Source organism: Mya arenaria, chromosome 3 (genome assembly GCF_026914265.1).
Source record: "Mya arenaria isolate MELC-2E11 chromosome 3, ASM2691426v1".
Classification (NCBI taxonomy): domain Eukaryota; kingdom Metazoa; phylum Mollusca; class Bivalvia; order Myida; family Myidae; genus Mya; species Mya arenaria.
This window is the reverse complement of record NC_069124.1, coordinates 81,391,311-81,410,281: the sequence shown is the minus strand read 5'-3', so window position 1 is coordinate 81,410,281 and position 18,971 is coordinate 81,391,311. Positions and strand designations below refer to the sequence as shown.

Sequence of the window (18,971 nt, the reverse complement as noted above, 5' to 3'; positions counted from 1 at the left end):
GTTCAAAAAGTGCTATAGCGCCAATTTCAGCCGGGCAATGTTCTCTGCAAAAACCAGAGAAAAGCAAAAAGAGCAGCAAAAGGTTTTTAGCCAGGATGTCAAAGCAAGATGTACACTTGTTGTCAAAGAGTTGCTTAGAAAATATGTTGGTGACATGCACCAAATAAAACATGCGTTACCTCATGTCTTGAACGCCACTGTTGGCTGCTACGATGGAGATTGTAGTAGATGTCGGCGACATTCGCACGTGTGTGGTGGAGGGGCAACCAACAGCTGGTGGAACCGCTCTGTCTTTCTCGGTACACATGGAATAACTGGACTCTGCATGGATGATAATGATACATTCTTACTACAAGAAATCCTCAAAATGAAACTTAGTGAGAGTGCGATGGAACTGATGAAACTTGGCACCAGCACACAGAAGTGTGAGGCAATCAACCGCAGTATCAGCATTTCACTGCCCAAGAATGTCAACTACTCGAGGAACATGGAAGGGCGTCTGGCATCAACTGTTCATCGACTGAACAATGGACTGGCCAGTAGCAGTACTCAAAAACTTGCTGCTGTTGGTGTTGAGCTTTCTGCCCAAACTGCAGTGTCCCTAAGACAAATAGGAAAAGAGGCAGAGTACCAAAAGAATTATGCTAAAAAAGCAGAGACAGTGAAGAGTCGTTTGTTCAGCAAGCACCGACATCTCCAGGAACATTTAGCCTATAAAAAAAGAAAAAAGTGTAAAAAGTGACTACAGGAAAGGGCAACTGGACCCCACCCATCCAAGCACATCAATGGGGAAGAATTGTGATCATTCTTATTCAATGAGTGATTAACAGTACATCTCCTGAAAATGAAGAGGCACATGTTTAGTGAAATACTGACTGACTGAATGACTGAATGACTGAATGAATGAATGAATGGAAATGTAGCACTATTTCTTAGAAATAGGACCATCTTTTGTTATTTTTGTTAATGTGATCCTTTAAGTGTGTGTATATATATATATATATATATATATATATATATATATATATATATATATATATGTGTGTGTGTGTGTATATGTGTGTGTGTATATTTATATGTATATGTGTGTATTTCTTGTCAATAAGCTGTAAATCAAATGTACACTAAATAAAGCATCATAGAAGTATTAGTTTTGTTTTTAATTGCTTAAAGAATTTGCATTTAATGTAATGCTTACTTAAAAGAGCAAACAAAATGTGTGAATAGCTTCACAACACAGACCAAGGACAAATACTAAGACTTCTATGGGTTGACTTCATCAGTTTCATTACAAAAGGATATTATCTCACATCCGCAGCAAACGGCATGAAACAAAGTCATTAAGGAATGAAACCAACAGTATAAATTAACTAAAAATGTCTCAATTACTTGCATAATGTTTTAATTGGGTAAATTTCTATAGCATGAACTATCCAGTACTAAAAGATTACCATATGTTGTTGTACACCAATAAGGGCTGGCTGGCCGGCTGACTCGCTACCTGCACATCATTACTCCTGGGCCTGTGTAAAACAATAACAAACTAATAAGCAAAGACAAAAAATGAATGTACAACACTTACCACAAAATATAATCATTATAGCCCTTATGACCAATGCAATGTAGCCGGTTAATACATCTCTGGCGTTCCAGGTTCAGATGGTGGGGCTCAACACTCAAGTGTTCCACCGCGACACAAAGTGGCTCATGGCACAGGTGAGATACCTCCAATCCTGGCTCCAAAGTCAGAACTTGGAGATGAACCAAGTATATATTATTATTATACATTATGAAATATTTAATTTAAAAAGTTTAAACTCAAACATCAGTATTATATGGCTGACCACCATCAACTGGCCAAATTTCAACTAGATATCTGCATTATTTGAAAAGATATAACAATTTAAAGTAGGACACCCTACCAAAAGTTACTTTCATATCAGGCGTGAGACCACAGTTATTTTTACTATATGTTTCATATAGACACTAACCTGGCTTTTGACTTTATACACACCTCAATTGAAAAACAAGGACATGGCATCTCTAGAACAATTCAAGACACAAAATATAATCACAAGAAAACACCACGTTGACCATTGACCCGGCTGTCAAAATTGAGTACAAATACATAACCCTACCGGAAAGGAGTCAATCGGCTACAAACAACTAATTTTCCGACTTCCACAAGCTATGGTTTTTCCAATAATTACACTGAAAACTATCAATTTCTGCAATAGAGTGTCAAATTCAGTCAAGTTCTCTGCAAAAAGAACACTTTTTGCTTCTGTTTCATTCAGTTTTAATAAAATACTGACACTTGAAAACAAGCACTCTTTTTTCTGTATTAACATCCGGATCTTGGTCAACGAGGGGCAGATAACTGTGGTCTTGAGCCACAAGGAACGGATATATCTTAAAAACGTCCACTTCACGTTCGCGGTTTGTGATGTGAGAGGCTTGGGGGCTTTGGTTGGGTTGAGTGAGACCGATAGTTTTACTAAGATACCTTGGAGCAAGTTATAACGAGACAAAAGTAGGTTTCGGAACAAGCGGAACAACTTCGATCCTTTATGTATGTTCAATATCGCACCTGAGGAACAATAGGAATCATTCTCAGGCCCTTATATTATATCATTTAGCTTTATTCTGTTCATTGTCTATGTTTGGTTCCGGGCTCTTCTTTGACGTTTCCATTGTAATATTTCGATATGCAGTAGAAGTCTGTGTGATATATGAATCTTATGGAATAAATTCAAAGTTCATTTAAACTATTAAAACCTGATAATAGTTATTATATATGATACAAAGTCGTACCATGAATACTAATGCTTTATAATCTCAATCGACTTTCCGCCTAAAAACAAATATATTCTGCTCCCGTATTATAACTACTTGTATATATATGTAGCATATACACCTTCACATTTGATTTACATTTGATTGGGAGACTTTAGCCAAACGGTTAAGAAGTTAAATTATGTAGCTTTTTTGCAATTTGCAAAAATAAATAGTCCATGTCATGTCAAAGGTGTTTTGACGGAATGGTTATACTGAATTAATGGCTCCCAGCTGTGCCGTCCAGTTAAATACCGAATTTATATTGCATGTGCCTGTTATTTATCACCAATGGAAACATTTGTCAATTCATTAAAAAGAGGGATATATTAACAATTGGACTAGGTCTTAGTTTTACGAAATAAAAAAATTAATTCATTGAACCACGAGTTAGCACTTATATTATAGCAACTGGAATTAAATCAATTTGATAATGGCATCAACAACCCTGGAAACAATATACAACAATTAGTATTTGTGTCTTAGATTGAACTGAGAGGTCCGTCAAAAGCTCGAACTACAACCAATTACATTAGCAGTATCAGTCGACAGAAATATTAACTATTTACCTATTTTGTTGCTAAGAACTGCTGGGTTAATGCTAATTGACTAAACTAAAAGGGAAATAGGCAAACACTACTGCTTTATTGGACAAATTATAACTTCATCGAAATTCTTCAAGAAATCACAAACTTGAATGCTACAGTATTTGCTAGTTTTTCATTTTAGATTTAACCATTGACATGCCTCTCGCAGGTTAGAGATGTTTATGAATATTTATTTTATCTGGATAACGTCCAGTAACATACACCGGAGATTAAAGTAGAAGATGCTGGTTTTATTTCTGCCCGGGTGCCTTTTCACTAATGGAAATCCATTCTAATTTCATGCTATCAAATATTTTATGACTAAGATCAACTGATATATTTTACATATCAATCAATGCCAGTCCGCGACTGAAATACATCGATCTTCATTGACCTTACGTGACCTTTGTCGCATGCCTAGCCATACGGTTCTCACCTTCAATATGGTGCAGTTTAACTGCAAAAGTAATAGAAGTGTGTGCCAAGATTACTTGCTATCTATTCAATTGTTGATAAAATAAATCGAAATTTATATCTAGCGTTCTTTTACATTATTGCCATGCTTCGATGACTTTTGCCGATGTGAACCTGATGTCTACTCAGTTAAATCAATTTTGAAACGTATTCATATACAATTTTGAAACGCTTTAAATATAGATCAAACATCGAAGATGCCCAGTAGTGATGGTCAAGAGAGCGTTACTCGGAGACAATCTAGTATAACTATGAGTACAACTAATGATTGTTAAATGTAGCAAATTACCCAAACTGCGGCTATTAACCCATGCATGTAAATCAATATAATGATAATTGATTTAACACATAATTGGAGATCTGATAACAGAGGTGAAGATGGAAGTCGCTTCCCTGCCGCTGTAATGGCCGCTAGTGTTTCACGGACAGATGGTGTTTGTGTAGGAACCGCTGAGCAAACAATACCCAGTAAGATAGGCATCACCGTACATCTCGTAGATCATGGCGATTTAGAGAAAACACGATGTTTTCTGTCAAACAAACTGTTTTATGTGGGATTTGACTCTTCGAGGACATGCACGGAGTTTAAATATTTCAGAGAAACCTTTATGAATTTTTCTGCCATTACAGAGCTGATCACGATAAAGGGTATACTCCTTCACGCTATTAAAGCGCATGCTGATGAAAAGGCAGAGATTTCAGCTCCGTAAATACAATAGCTACAATAGACTATTCGCATTGCAACACGACATCAAATACATTTCTCAGACGTTTGGAAAGCTTTTAGACATATTTATTGCACAACAATGCGTTAGATTAAACAATAAATCATATTTTCTGAGCAGCGTTACATTTGCGTCAGAAAATCATTGTCTAGATGCCGCTGTGAGTTCATTGTGCATCTCATGATCGGTAATACACCAAGAAGCAATTCAATTTATGCTGGAGACAAGCCAGATATATTTCTGAGGGAGAAACAAATACTCATCGAATAGCGGTTGGAGTAAAAGGTATACTCACAATACCCACACTTTGTATGTTGATTTTTTCATTGTTTTAAATTTACGAAATTAATCTTAATGATACTCTAATATTCTAAAAGTGTTTAGATATTTTACACATACGTGGATGTATAACTTATATCACCAATGTGCAAGAAAGTATAAATCAAATTAGTTGTGACAGAAGATGTCTGCGCATGCTTGTATCGGTGCTACTGTAACTTTATTCATTTATGTGAACGTCTGGTCAGAAGAATGGGTCAGTTCAGTGATATATTGGACTCTTTCATGGAATATCGTAACAAAAATGAACTGATTTTACATGCCATTGCTATAACAAGTGGCCCGAGGGGTAAAGTGAAGGGTTTGACTGACTTTGTTGTTTTAAAATGATATTCGCTATTTTAATTGACGTATATATACCACGATCTCAATGAAAACCCGTTGATGTTGTCGTTGTTTAAATGTTATAACATATACATGTAATCCCCAAAATATGTTATATGATATACATGTCATCCCATAAATCAGTCCGGTAAACGGTAACGGCTAAAACCCAGTACTTGGTCAATGGGAATTGGGTATGACTGCTTAGGGGAAAGGGTCATAAGACAATGATATTAATAGAATATAAAGTATTTCGAAAAGTGATATTGTCTCTTTGTTTGACTTTATCATGTATTTAAACTAAACTTAGCTTTAATTGCATAACATAAAATAGGCTGAGTATATAATTGTTATTTGCATTCCGTCTTTTGGTATCTCCACTGTCTTTACGTACTGAAATTGCAATACCGAAAATGAAGCACCAAATATGGCGGACCGTGATATGGGATTTGACTGATATTTGTGGTAACATTAAACCTGTTTAAATTGAAAAAAATGAGAATAAGTGTACCAAATATTGTATCGTATAATATCAATTTATTACATTAGTTTTAAAGACAACGCAAATGAAAACAAACTTGATGTCTTGTAAAAAACAATTCTTAAATGTTTTGTGTAGTGTAAAAACCCTCACTTTCTGGAATCATTTGCTCAGGTTTACAGATGTTCTTCGTAAATTATCCTGAATGCCTGTTTCGCTTTTTTATTTTATTTTCTCCAATGAATGCTTTCTCTGATGAGACTTTCGCGTTTTCTATTATTTTTAAAAATTGGACCAAGTGTTTGCTTGTAGCCCCACTATCCATGTTTTAGATTCCCACCACTGAACTGTTATGTCTACTGAACATTCCAAGTATTGCTAATGGTATATATACATAATAATTATGTCCCCTGTGGTGATATGCGTTTCAACGAGGGCCTGTTGGTCTTTAAACAACCGAAAAGTTCAATCTTCCCTGTTGTTTGCCTTTTTTCGTACAATATGAAAACTACAGGGACAAGCCCAGCAGACGAAAACTCAAATATAAATCCTATGTATGGACACAAGGCCAATTAGCACCAAAAATCGGCCAATAAAATGAGGCCTTCAAATTTTAAGACAAAAATAACAAAAGTTGTCAACACGGTCAGTCTGTGATAGCGCAGCTTTAAAACACATGGCAGCTATGACTTCCTTCATTCAAACTTGATGTGTGTATAAAAAAATCAAATTAAATACTCATAATCATGATTTTGGAACACTATTGCTTACTTTAACCTCACTTCCCAATTACATTCGATTATAACACAAGTAAGTCACCTCTAACAATGTTTAACGGTACGCCACTTTTAACATGAACCCGGATCTGCCCCTGTTTCTTAAAATGATCCCGGAGCTGCACATGTTTCTTAACATAATCGCAGAGTTGCCCTTGTTTCTTATCAGGATCCCGGAGCTGCCCCTGTTTCGAAGAAAACTCAGTGGAGACTCTCAGCAGTCAAATTTAAACTATGACCTTAATACACCACGTGATAGGACGACAGGCGGTTTACAATATCGTTGTCAATATCTCAACCAGTTCTTCAAACCCCATTATCTCTACCAGAATATAATACTGTTTATTTAAAATGCTCAGAAAATCTTTGTCATTGTTTATTGTAAGGAATATGGCAATGCACCGTTATTCAAGTACATTTGTTTTGTTGATCTTGTCTGCTTATTTTGCATAACAGGTATTTGCCTTCATTTGAAATAAAAGTGTTATTTGCCTGAAACCGTTATTCCTAAAATAACAACTAACAAAAGTTTTTTTAGGGCTTTAAATAATGAATAAATATAGAATTTGTAAGAATAATTCAAATACCAAACATTCAAGTTATATTACTGAAATATTAAACTTTTCAGTATCTAGAGAAAACGGTATGCTCTAAAAATAAACACATACACCTGGGCCCTAAATGTTATTGCAAAAATCTTTCAGCTTTAATATTGCACAATGATAATAGAATTCCTGAACATGACGCATTTTTTTGCAAGTTTAAGTGTGTTTGCTTTAAAGCTGCACTCTCACAGATTGACAGTTTTCCGGTTTCTGTTTTTTTATTGCCCAAATGTTCATTCATACAAACATTTATAAATGACATAATTATATATGTATACCATTTAATACAAACCGTTATACTAAATAATATCAATGTGAACAAATAAATATTGATCTAACTCTTTGTTTGAAAACTCCTATTAGCGTTTGGGACTTGTTTTCAAATAAAAAAGGTAGACGAAAAAATAAAAAAATGGGAGAGGTGGTGTGTATTTGATGTTTCGGAATAGTGTTCCTAATATAAATGTTAAATTTAAAAATGAAAAAAAAAAATGGAAAAAAAACACCACCTACTAGTTTTGACATTTATCAATATTTTGTCTCAGAATCAGCCAATGTTGGTGTCAATGCCTTCACTTCAGTTAATATTATAACTGCCAATAGGACATATCTCAATTGATTGTGAAACTGCCGAAGAAATCAGTTTTCCTAAAGCGTTAGTAACGAATTTAGACATAAAATATCAATTTGCGAACGTAAGTATGAAAATATGTGATCTGATCGCTGCATCAGTGGTTTCCCGAAATTAATAAAAAAATGGCAGATTCCAAGAAAAAAGCAAAACGGTTTATCTGTGAGAGTGCAGCTTTAAAGCAGAGGCACACGCTCTGTCGATGATTTATTTCAAAACATCTTCCTCGTTAAGTATTTTTTTTGTAAAAAGAATGCCAGTCTCTCCATAGTTTGACTTGTTTGATCCTGTTCATTTCCGCAGTTGTTGATTGTGCGGAAAATACCAGCGGAAAACAATTACCATGGAATGTTGTTAGGCAATAACGAAATCCTTATACTCCATGCAAGTATAACACCACAGATCAAGAACAGTTTTAAGGTGGTGCGATATATATAGGAATATAAAGTATTTCAGAATGATTGATGAAACATGCATTTGCATAAACCGGCTAACCCAAAGATTCTCGAATGTTATTGTCGAACTGTGATTAGTCATTCACACACCCTAAATACCAATTTGCATTAAATCAGGGAGTTTTGGGAAGTTATTTCAAGCCCCGATTTATATGGTACCCATGCATTTGGAAGAATTGAAATACTTGTATATAGGCAACACTTGTTTGGTACTAGTTTTTGTTTAGATCGGCCACTCACACGACTAAAGAACAATTCACACAGTTGTTATTTAATAATTGGTGTGTCTTATGTGTCACAACTCTCATACGAACAGAGGGTTTAAAACAAATGAGAATGTCACTTGAACGACGGATAGGAGTGACAGGAACAATACACGGAACGGATATATCTTTAAAAATAACCCGTCCATTTCACGTTCATGGTTTGTGATGTGAGAGGCTTGGGTTTTTTTGTTGGATTAAGTGAGACCGATAGTTTTACTAAGATACATTTGAGCAAATTCTAACGAGGCAAAAGTAGATTTCGGAACAAGCGGAACAACTTCGATCCTTTATGTATGTTCAATATCGCACCTGACGAACAATAGGAATCATTCTCATCCATTATACTGTATCATTTAGCTTTATTCTGTTAGTCTTTTAGCGAAATTCATAGTCTATGTTTGGTTCCGGGCTCGTCTTTGTATTTCGAAACCCAGTAGAAGTCTGTGTGATATATGAATCTTATGGAATAAACTCAAAAGTTGATTTAAAAAAAATAATTCAATATTCCTAAACCTGATAATATTTATTACATATGATACACAGTCGTACCTCGAAAAGAAAATTGTCAGAATCAGCAATCGACCCAATCTGTTCTGCTCCCGTATTATAATTACATGTAGTATGTACACCTTATATGATTGGGAAATTTTAGCCAAACGGTGAGTGAGTTGCATTTTGTATCTTTTTGTAATCTGCAAAAATATTCTTATTGTCCATGTCGTGTCAAATTTGTTTCTACGGAATGGTTATAACTGAACTAATGGCTCCCAACTGTGCCGTCCAGTTAAATACCGAATTTATATTGCATGTGCCTGTTATTTATCACCAATGGGAACATTTGTCAATACATTGAAAAGAAGGATATATTAACAATTGCACTATGTTTCAGTTTTACGAAATAAAAAAAATGAATTCATTGAACCACGAATTAGCACTTATATTATAGCAATTGGAATTAATTCAATAATAATAAGTGGCATCAACAAACCTGGAAACAATATACACCATTAGTTATTGTGTCTTAGATCGAACTGAGAGGTCCGTCTAAAGCTCGAACTACAACCAATTACATTAGCAGTTTCAGTCGACAGAAATATTAACTATTTTAGTATTTTGTTTCTAAGAACTGCTCGGTTAATGCTAATTGACTACACTTGAGAACACTGCTGTTGGATTGGACAAATTATAACTTCAAACATCGATATGCTTCAAGAAATCACAAAATTGAATGCTACAGTAATTGCTAGTTTTTCATTTGAGGTGTAACCATTGGCATGCCCCTAGCAGGTAAGAGCTGTTAATGAATATTTAGTTTATCTGGATAAGGTCGCCCGTCCAGTAACATACGCCGGAGATTAAAGTAGAAGATGCTATTATTGTTTTATTTCTGCCCGGGTGCCTTTTCACATGTAAAAATCCATTCTAATTTCATGCTATATATATCAAATATTTGATGACTGAGATCAATTTTACTGATAGATTTCAGATTTGAATCAATGTCCGCGAATGAACTACATTGATTTTCATTGACCTTACGTGACCCTTGTCGCGTACCTGGGCATACGGTACTCACATGTGGGTGCGGTGCAGTTTTACTGCACCAGTTGTAAAACCGTGTACCAAGATAACTTGCTATCTATTTAATGGTTGATAAAATAAATCGAAATCTATATCTAGCGATCTTTTACGTTATTGTGATGGTATTTTGCCGAGGTGGACCTGATATCTATTCAATTATAGTTAAATCAATTTTGATACCTATTCATATACATTTTTGAAATGCTTTTAATACAGATCAAGCATCGAAGATGTCCAGTAGTGATAGTCAAGAGAGCGTTACTCTGAGACGACCTAGTAAACTATGAGTATAACTAATGATTGTACATTATAGCAAATTATGCAAACTGCGGCTATTAACCCATGCATATAAATCAATATAATGATAATTGGTTTAACACATAATTGGGGATCTGATAACGGAGGTGAAGATGAAAATGGCCTCCCTGCTGCTGAAATGGCCGCTAGTGTTTTATGGACAGATTGTGTCCGTGTAGGAACCGCTGAGTAAACAATACCCAGTAAGATAGGCAGCACCGTACATCTCGTAGACCATGGCAATATAGCGGAAACACGATGTTTTCTGTCAAACAAACTGATTTATGTAGGTTTAACTCCTAGAGTACATACATAGATATATAATCTTAAACATTTCGGTATGACCTTTATGATTTTTGTTGCTATTACAGAGCTGATCACAATAACGGTATACTCCTTCACGCTATTAGAGCGCATGCTGATGAAAAGGCAGAGATTACAGCTCTGTAAATACAATAGCTACAATACACTATTCGCATTGCAACACGACATTTCATACATTTCTCAGACGTTTGAATAGCTTTTAGTCATATTTATTGCACAACAATTTGTAAGATTAAACAATAAATTTTCTGAGCAGCGTTACATTTGCAGCAGAAAATCATTGTCTAGATGCCGCCGTGAGTTCATTGTGCATCTCATGACCGGTAATACACCAAAAAGCAATTCATTTTATGCTGGAAACAAGCCAGATATATTCTGAGGGAAAACACACCAAAACAAACACTCATCGAATAGCGGTTGGAGTTAAAGGTATACTCACAATACCCATACTTTGTATGTTAATTTTTTTTTTCATTGTTTTAAAATTACGAAATTAATCTAAATGATACTCCGCGAACCCAAAAAGCTTGCATTGGGCACCGATAGCACATTTATAGAGGCGAGCTGTATTTGCCATCAAGTGACAAAGATGTGAAAAACAATACCAAATTGTCAACAGATGGAGGCCACAAATTTGGCAATTGATACGTAAGCCTAAAATTCGAGAACCGGTTTAAACCGACTTGATACGACTGTAATGTATTGCCGGACATAGAACAGCCAATAAGTCGTCGAGGAAAGTGGAAAGTAAATGTTGGCAGTTGCTAGTTCCATGTGCCCCGCTAAATATGAAATCGTCCAGATAATGATCAAGTGATGGAATTTTTGAAATGTCTTTTACCAGCCAATGGATAAAGGTCGAAAATGCCTCGAAATAATATAGTGCGCAACTGGCGCCAAAAGGTAAATTTAAGTTTACATAAATTTTTGCCATCAAATTTAATGCCTAATAATTCGAAGTATTTAGGTGATATTGGAAGTAGCCGGAATGCAGATTTTATATCACGCTTGGCCATTAACGTTGATCTTCCCAATTTAAATATCATGTCTGCCACTGTGTCAAATTTTGTGTACGATACTGATTTTAATTGACTAACTATGCCGTCATTTACACTACCGCCAGCCCGTGGATAGCTTAAATGAGTGATAAGGCGCCAACCACCATCAGACTTCGGTACCAAGCCTATGGGAGAAATTCGAAGATTTTTAAACGGTGAAATAAAGAACGGCCCGGCCATTCGGCTCTCCAATATTTCTTTTTCCAATTTATCGAAAACTACGCTTGGTCGAAGTTTAGCCGATCGCATTTTATTTTGCATCGATGGGTTCGCGCGACCCTTCAAATCCTAAACTAAAAGCAAATCGGAAACCATTCTTTAACAATTTTGCATGGACCTTATCGGGATATCGCTTTAAAAATGCGTCTAAATTTGATGTGTTTATGGGACTGTAGCCGGGGTACTTCAGACGACGGAAGGGGCACGAATCGTTGTAAGTAACGGGGGGAGAACTTGGACCCGAGGTAAGGGCGCGATAAGGAACGACCCGGGACGGGTGGGAACCTTGTGTGCGCGAGGTGAGCTGCGCCACGGACAGGTCGGGCCCCGGGGTATGGGACAGAACGTCTTTGGCTAACGCAAGACCTACAAGGATGATCAAGATTGCAGAACATACAACTATGTCGGTAAGCACAAACTATTCGATGGCATTGTCTATAATTGAAATCAAAGCATTTCTTCTCGGCGAGTTTGCCAATATTGCTTACAACTGCCAAGGATGGACCCATTCAAAGGAGCCACAATTCGTAATCTATTTTTGCGAAGGACAGGCCAGTTGGGTCGGCGGCTAATCTAAGTCGAAACTGCTGGTCATAATCACGCCAGCCTAGGCCGGCGTGCTTTTTGGCGGCTAGCCGGATGTTACGGCCATATTTTAACAATTCATGAGTCCTGCCCGGATGAGCGGCCAAAAAATGGACATGTAGACTAAGAAAGCATCTGTCCACGAACTGATATCGTTTACTTTTTGTTGTGCGGACTTGTTGTCAATAATTAGCCAACCGTCCTGGCCTATCATTAACGATTTATTTGACTCCTCGACACCTGATTTAGAATCAATCAAAGAAAAGAATTCTACAAATGCACCAGACACAATTTTATTCTTAATTTGATGCGAGATGTTGCAACCAACATTTGAAAAGACACTTGGCATCTGATTCATTGTGTTATCAATAACCGTTAAAGGCAACGGATCAGAGAGGAAATGTTCCGTACCTGCACCTTGTTCACCGTTCGCGACCAATAGCTGCGTAATGCTGATGGGCCCATTCAATGGCGGCGGTTTGTAATCCGTTGCCAGCGAGGAATGATGACGCGACCTGAGATGTGGGTACCCTCCCCGTATTAGCCAGGTCTATGGGCGCTATAGGACCATCATCTGCCAGAGCCGCAGTGCCGGTAGTCAGCGCCACAGATGCATCAGCTGTAGCCGCGGCTAGACCGGAATTCACCGTTGGGGCTGATGCGTGGACTGCTGCGATTCTGTTGGATTTGGGCGTCTGGCCTGTCTGTACTGGAGGGGTCCTCCTTGTCCGCTTAGCGGCCCGAAACTCTTCCACAATATCTCGAAGCGGGAATGCCATCCGGAAAAAGAAAGCAAACTCATTAACCGTCCTCTGACGTATAAATATTTACAATTTATATATAAATATGTATGTGCGTGTTTTAAAACCTCATTCCTCGACATTGAGAATTGATCAAGTTCTTGATAAAGTAGACAAAACAAAGTAAAATAGAAACATTCATTTAATGATTATGAAATGTATATGTAATATTCTGTACTATAATTCATCAACTAACCAAGCAAAACTATTTTAATTCGAACAACTAATTTTTCTTAAATAGCAATCCTAGCTCTTAAAAAACTGACCTTTCGGTTCGATTGCCTGAACGAAAGTGAATCGGTGGGGTTGCGCGCTCGATTTAGCGCATGCGCTGAAATTTTAAGCAATGAAATGCTTTAACGAAATGGCGGGCGCGGGAATCTTATGATTACGTAATACTGTAAGGCGCCCTCAAGCGGATCTGTTGAATGATTAGATATGTATTGCTAACGAAAACATAAAGGTGATGAAACGGGTTGATTATTCTCGATAACAACAGCTATTTTATAGTTAATAGCTGGTTATATTCTAAAACTGTTTAAATATTTTACGTATGCGTTGATGTATGACTTATATCATTAATGTGCAAGAAAGTATAAATAAAACAAGTTGTGACAGAAGATGTCTACGCATGCTTGTATCGGTGCGACTTAAACTCCGATTTTATTCATTTATGTGAACGTCTGGTCAGAGAAAGGGGTCAGTTCAGTGATATTATTGGACTCATGGAATGTCGTAACAAAAATGAATATTACATAACATTACTATAATAAGTGTTCCGAGGTTTAACGTGGAGGCTTTGGCTGACTTTGTTGTTTTAAAATGATATTCGCTATTTTAATTGACGTATTTATACCACGATCTCACATGAAAACCCGTTGCTGTTGTCGTTGTTTAAATGTTATAACATATACATGTAATCCCCAAAATGCGTTATATGATATACATGTCATCCCATAAATCAGTCCGGTAAACGGCAACGGCTGAAACCCAGTACCTGGTGCATGGGAAATTGGTATGACTGCATAGTGGCAAGAGACAGATATTGACAGCTTTAAAACACATGGCAGATATGACTTCCTTAATTTAAACTTTTTACCTTCTACTTCAGATCATATGTATGCTGTCAGATCGAATCAAGCCGTTAAATAGTGGACAAAGCTCGACAAAAGCGCGCAAGTAAATGTTGAAGCTATTCTTAACACTTTGCCATTGACCTCGTTTATATCTGTCAATATGGTTACCATGAAAAGTGACTGCCTAATTTCATACTACCAGGTCCGGAATTTCCATCATTATTTTGATGCATTCAACATGGTATCATTCAAGTATAAAAAGCAGTTTATCAGCATTTGCAAGAAAGGTTTAACCACCGCGTTATTATACCTCATTATACCATATTATATAGTTGCCTTGGCAATCACTAGATGCTTGCAGTTTTGAAAATACGAAACACATATTTGCATCTGCATAAAGTGCACAAAAAGTCAATACATATGTTATGAATTTTACCACGGGTCATGTTGGCCTATTCCAGATTCATGTTGTTTGTTGAATAAACTTTCATATTCATGATTATACTATTGGTGAACGTGATACATCGGTAGGAATATGTTTAAACTGTCTGGTACATTTATGTTAACCCGTCGATTGTTTAAATAAAGAGGCATACAGCTTATTTGTATACGTTTTATCATGATTCTTAATCAAACGAATGAAAGATACAAAACTGCGCTGTGTAAGACTGAAACCCCACATACCAGTTGTCCACGACGATTAATGGTCCTCGAACAACAGTGGACAGAGAAGAGGTTCAAAATAGCTCAAAATTGTTATGTTGAGTGGAGCTGACTCTCTCTTTTATAACATTGTACTACCTAATCTAGATGTAATCGTCAATATGAAATCACGATAAATCTGCGTCTATTGCGCTTCCTTTCATATTCAGATATTTTGGACCGGAAAATAACGCTAGATACCAATTATTAAACATGTCTTTAGAGGTCTAGAAAATGTTGGAAATAGACAGACTGGTAAGTTAAGAGGAATAAAGACTGTCCACGACACTTCTATTTTCTAGAGTGATGATAAATGCTGGATAAAGGAGCAAAATTATTATTAATTGCAAAATCCTGAGAACGACACTGAGTAACGTGTGACCAGATTGAATGGCATGTCGGAATTTAAACGATTGGTTGGGCGTTTAAAGTTCTTGGAGTCAAACGTAATGGTTACATGTATAAAAAGCAAGCTTGATGGTGGCTAGAGCATGTAATATAACTGCCCAGTGTACCAATTACTGAAAAATATAGTTAAAAAAAATATAGTTTATTTTCATGCTATCAATTCTCTGATTTAATAATTAAGCGTTTGCCTTTATCAGATATTTAAGTGCCAGCTATTTAAGTGCAAATGCTGTTTAAGTGTTTCAATACATAGTTTATGGGAAGTAATATGTTGTTTTCATATAATTTACGATGCTTGTAAAATAATTGTTTCATTTATAACCATTTAGCGTTACTGGTAAATGATTAATGGTAATACAGGCTGCATCGTAATTTACGATGCCATCATTAACGGGGACACAGTGGTTGCGCAAAAAACTCTTGGAACCATGCCATACCTGTCAAAGATGATGGCTGATTCCTGCCGTTTTATATTTTTCCGGCCAAAATACGCCATGTTGCGGGGCGTAAAATCGAATATACACCAAATGTCATGGCGAAAATGGGAAATAATTATCCGGCGTATTTTCGCCCCGCATGGCGAATTTTCGAAGTTTCGCTCCACCATTTGACGTATGTTCGTGTTCTATAGGAATGTCAAATTCAGTCATACAATTGTAAACCATGACATTGGAAAAATAACTTTATCATCTCATATTACTCTAGTTACGATATTGCTTTAATATTGCTCCTTAATTAACCGATGAGCGTTATTATCCGATTACGGTGCCCTGTATCCGGGAATTAGTCACTGGTGTACAGAACCAGCAAACTTAAATATAGCAGACTTACGACCGACAACCCACTAAGTCGAGATAGTATTGACGATCTTGACAACCCATTTTATATCCATCTACATGTGTACATCATAAACATTGTATTTTATTTTGATAGTATATTATTGTATTGAATACAAAAATATTAGGGATGCAAACGAATATTCGAATATTCGATCAAACTTTTGGTATTCGAATGTCAAAATCGGTATTCGAATATTCGAAAAAAAGTTCAATAAAGAGAATAAAACACATTTTGCCTACAACACTGATGTTCTTTATAAAGTATGTTTGTCTTGTTTTTACACCGATTAGCCCCTAATGCCAGAGGTGTGAATGTGATGACTAGACACGCGTCATCTATCATTAAGTCGTCTTGGCTTCAAATACTGTGCAACATAGCGCAAATCGAGGTGATGATATGAATGCCATGTGCTACAATAATATTGTTGCATATATGTAATTTAAACTGTTTCAGTGTTTCGATACAATTTTTGTGCTTTGAAATGGATTGGGATATATTTCCTCTATTGTTGCACAATAGCTGAGTCCAATCCAACTATGTTTTCGTTTAACTATTTTACTAGAACCGAATTGGTTTGGGGTTTCCATAGTTATATTTAGTCAATTTAGAGGTCAATCTCAGAACGAGGCTGATCATCCTACGGAAATACCCTCCATTTGCATAAAACACTGTTTGACTAGAAATCCATCTAATTTCACATTGTTTACAAAAGGCAGCGAAATTGAATTATTCGATTTGTTGTTTGTCTGCTTATAATGTGTTGCTTTTTTCCTCCTGAAAATGGAGCATTTCAGAGGCTCATTTTGAAATCAGGGTCCGACGCGCGAACTGGCTACGACAAAATAGGGTTAAAATGCCCCGGCTATTACTTTAGCGAATAATAATAGTAGTTTACTACATCTTCTAAAATACGTATTTCGGTAATCGAATATTCGATCGAAAGAATTACCGAATATTCGAATATCAATTTTGCCATTCGTTTGCATCCCTGAAAAATCTCTATACAATCTTTTACACAATTAGAAGTCTTCAACTTAGCTTAGAAAGGGCTTTAACATTAGGCTTACAGGAGTAATGTTAAGGGTGGAGTTTATATTCCAGACTGCACACCAATGACGCAGTATATTCAACCACAGCAACCACAAACAATTACCAAACAACGAACTTTCCGCTTCGATATAGGCATACTTATGTAACCGTACCTAGACACTTGAGTATATAAGTCTAGAATACACCAAGCAAGAATCATTTCGTTGTGATAATCCTGATTGTACTATGGACTAGGAATTTAAGATCAAGAACACATGTATTTAATGTTAAAAACGCCTTTTAGTCTTTCGAAGCACTCGCATAGAATTATTTTATTATTTAAGTACATCCAAACTTTTATTAAGAGAACAAAATAAAAAGAAAAGATGCAAACAGTTTGCTTTTTACTTTTGCTTTTTCCTTAAGTCCAAAGGTATATTTAAAGTAACCAAGCATTTCTTTCAATTATCTTTCTCAAACACAATGTAATTGCTCTACAATGTATATGTATGTATACATTTTCCATTGGAGTCAACCAATCAATTATCTTGTTTTAATACTCAAAGTGTTAGATCTGTATTTCAAATGTATACTACTATTTCAATTAACTTTAATCTCTGCTCATTCGTATGTTCTTTTTGTGTGGTTTGTTTGTAAGTGTACATGTTTATTCGAACAAGCATGAACGCATTTAGCGTTGATTGTGTGGATGAACATGCCACGTGAATATTTCATTTATATACACTGTTTCTACACTTTGTTTATTTGGCATTAATGTGTTTTCCGGACAAAAGTTTTCCCAAGTTAAACTTTAATGCTTCACATTTAAGTGGAGAAATGCAATAAATGACAGTGATTTACATGAACATGAATTATTTTACAGTACATGCACACATATAATACGTGCATATGCTCATTTATTATTTACGCGTTAGAGTATAAATTTGCAAGCAGTACATGTCGTAAAATACGTTCGTCCGTATTCTACTCTGCTGACTTCATTCCCTAACAAGTATCATTACGCAATGCATAAACCCCGTTGGTAACGAAATAGTTCGTTTTTAAAATGTTCTATCCTGCGTAATAACGAGTCCTCTTAAGTGTTATAACGGGTAATGTATTTTATACAAGTTATTGGTACTATTATGTTATCCGGAAGGTTTCTTTCGACTCTCGTAGGTTTTTAACATTAGTTTGATTTTATTCGGCTTCTACCTCGTGAAATTTAAATCTGGACAAAACACTGGAGTAGAATATAACCATGCAATGATAATCACCCTGCCAACGAGCGGCCTGGACAGCGGTTTTGTCAGCGGAATGCAAGCAATATAGCTAGATGCAATTCTCATATGAGCAATTTAATTATTGTTTGGCTATTGTAGGTTTTCTTGAAATAAGAAAAAAATACCGTGCGTAATAGGATTATTTTATTTTCCTTCATCCGTCATTCTGTGTAATGAAACAGATTGTAGAATTTGGCTTCAACAGCTTCACAGAAAATCAAACACAAAACAGGCCAAATATGACCTTCATTATTGAATGTCCAGGGTCCAATGT

General features: G+C 36.1%; 1 long non-coding RNA gene across 1 annotated transcript; it reads right to left on the bottom strand.

The window, feature by feature from the left end:
• Positions 1 to 280: 280 nt before the first annotated feature.
• LOC128227002 (uncharacterized) lies at positions 281 to 2,130 on the bottom strand. Its single transcript, XR_008259753.1, has 3 exons — positions 1,992 to 2,130; positions 1,452 to 1,523; positions 281 to 321 (listed from the first exon to the last, which is right to left on the bottom strand). It is a non-coding gene; the product is annotated as an uncharacterized LOC128227002 (long non-coding RNA).
• Between the last annotated feature and the right edge of the window lie 16,841 nt (positions 2,131 to 18,971).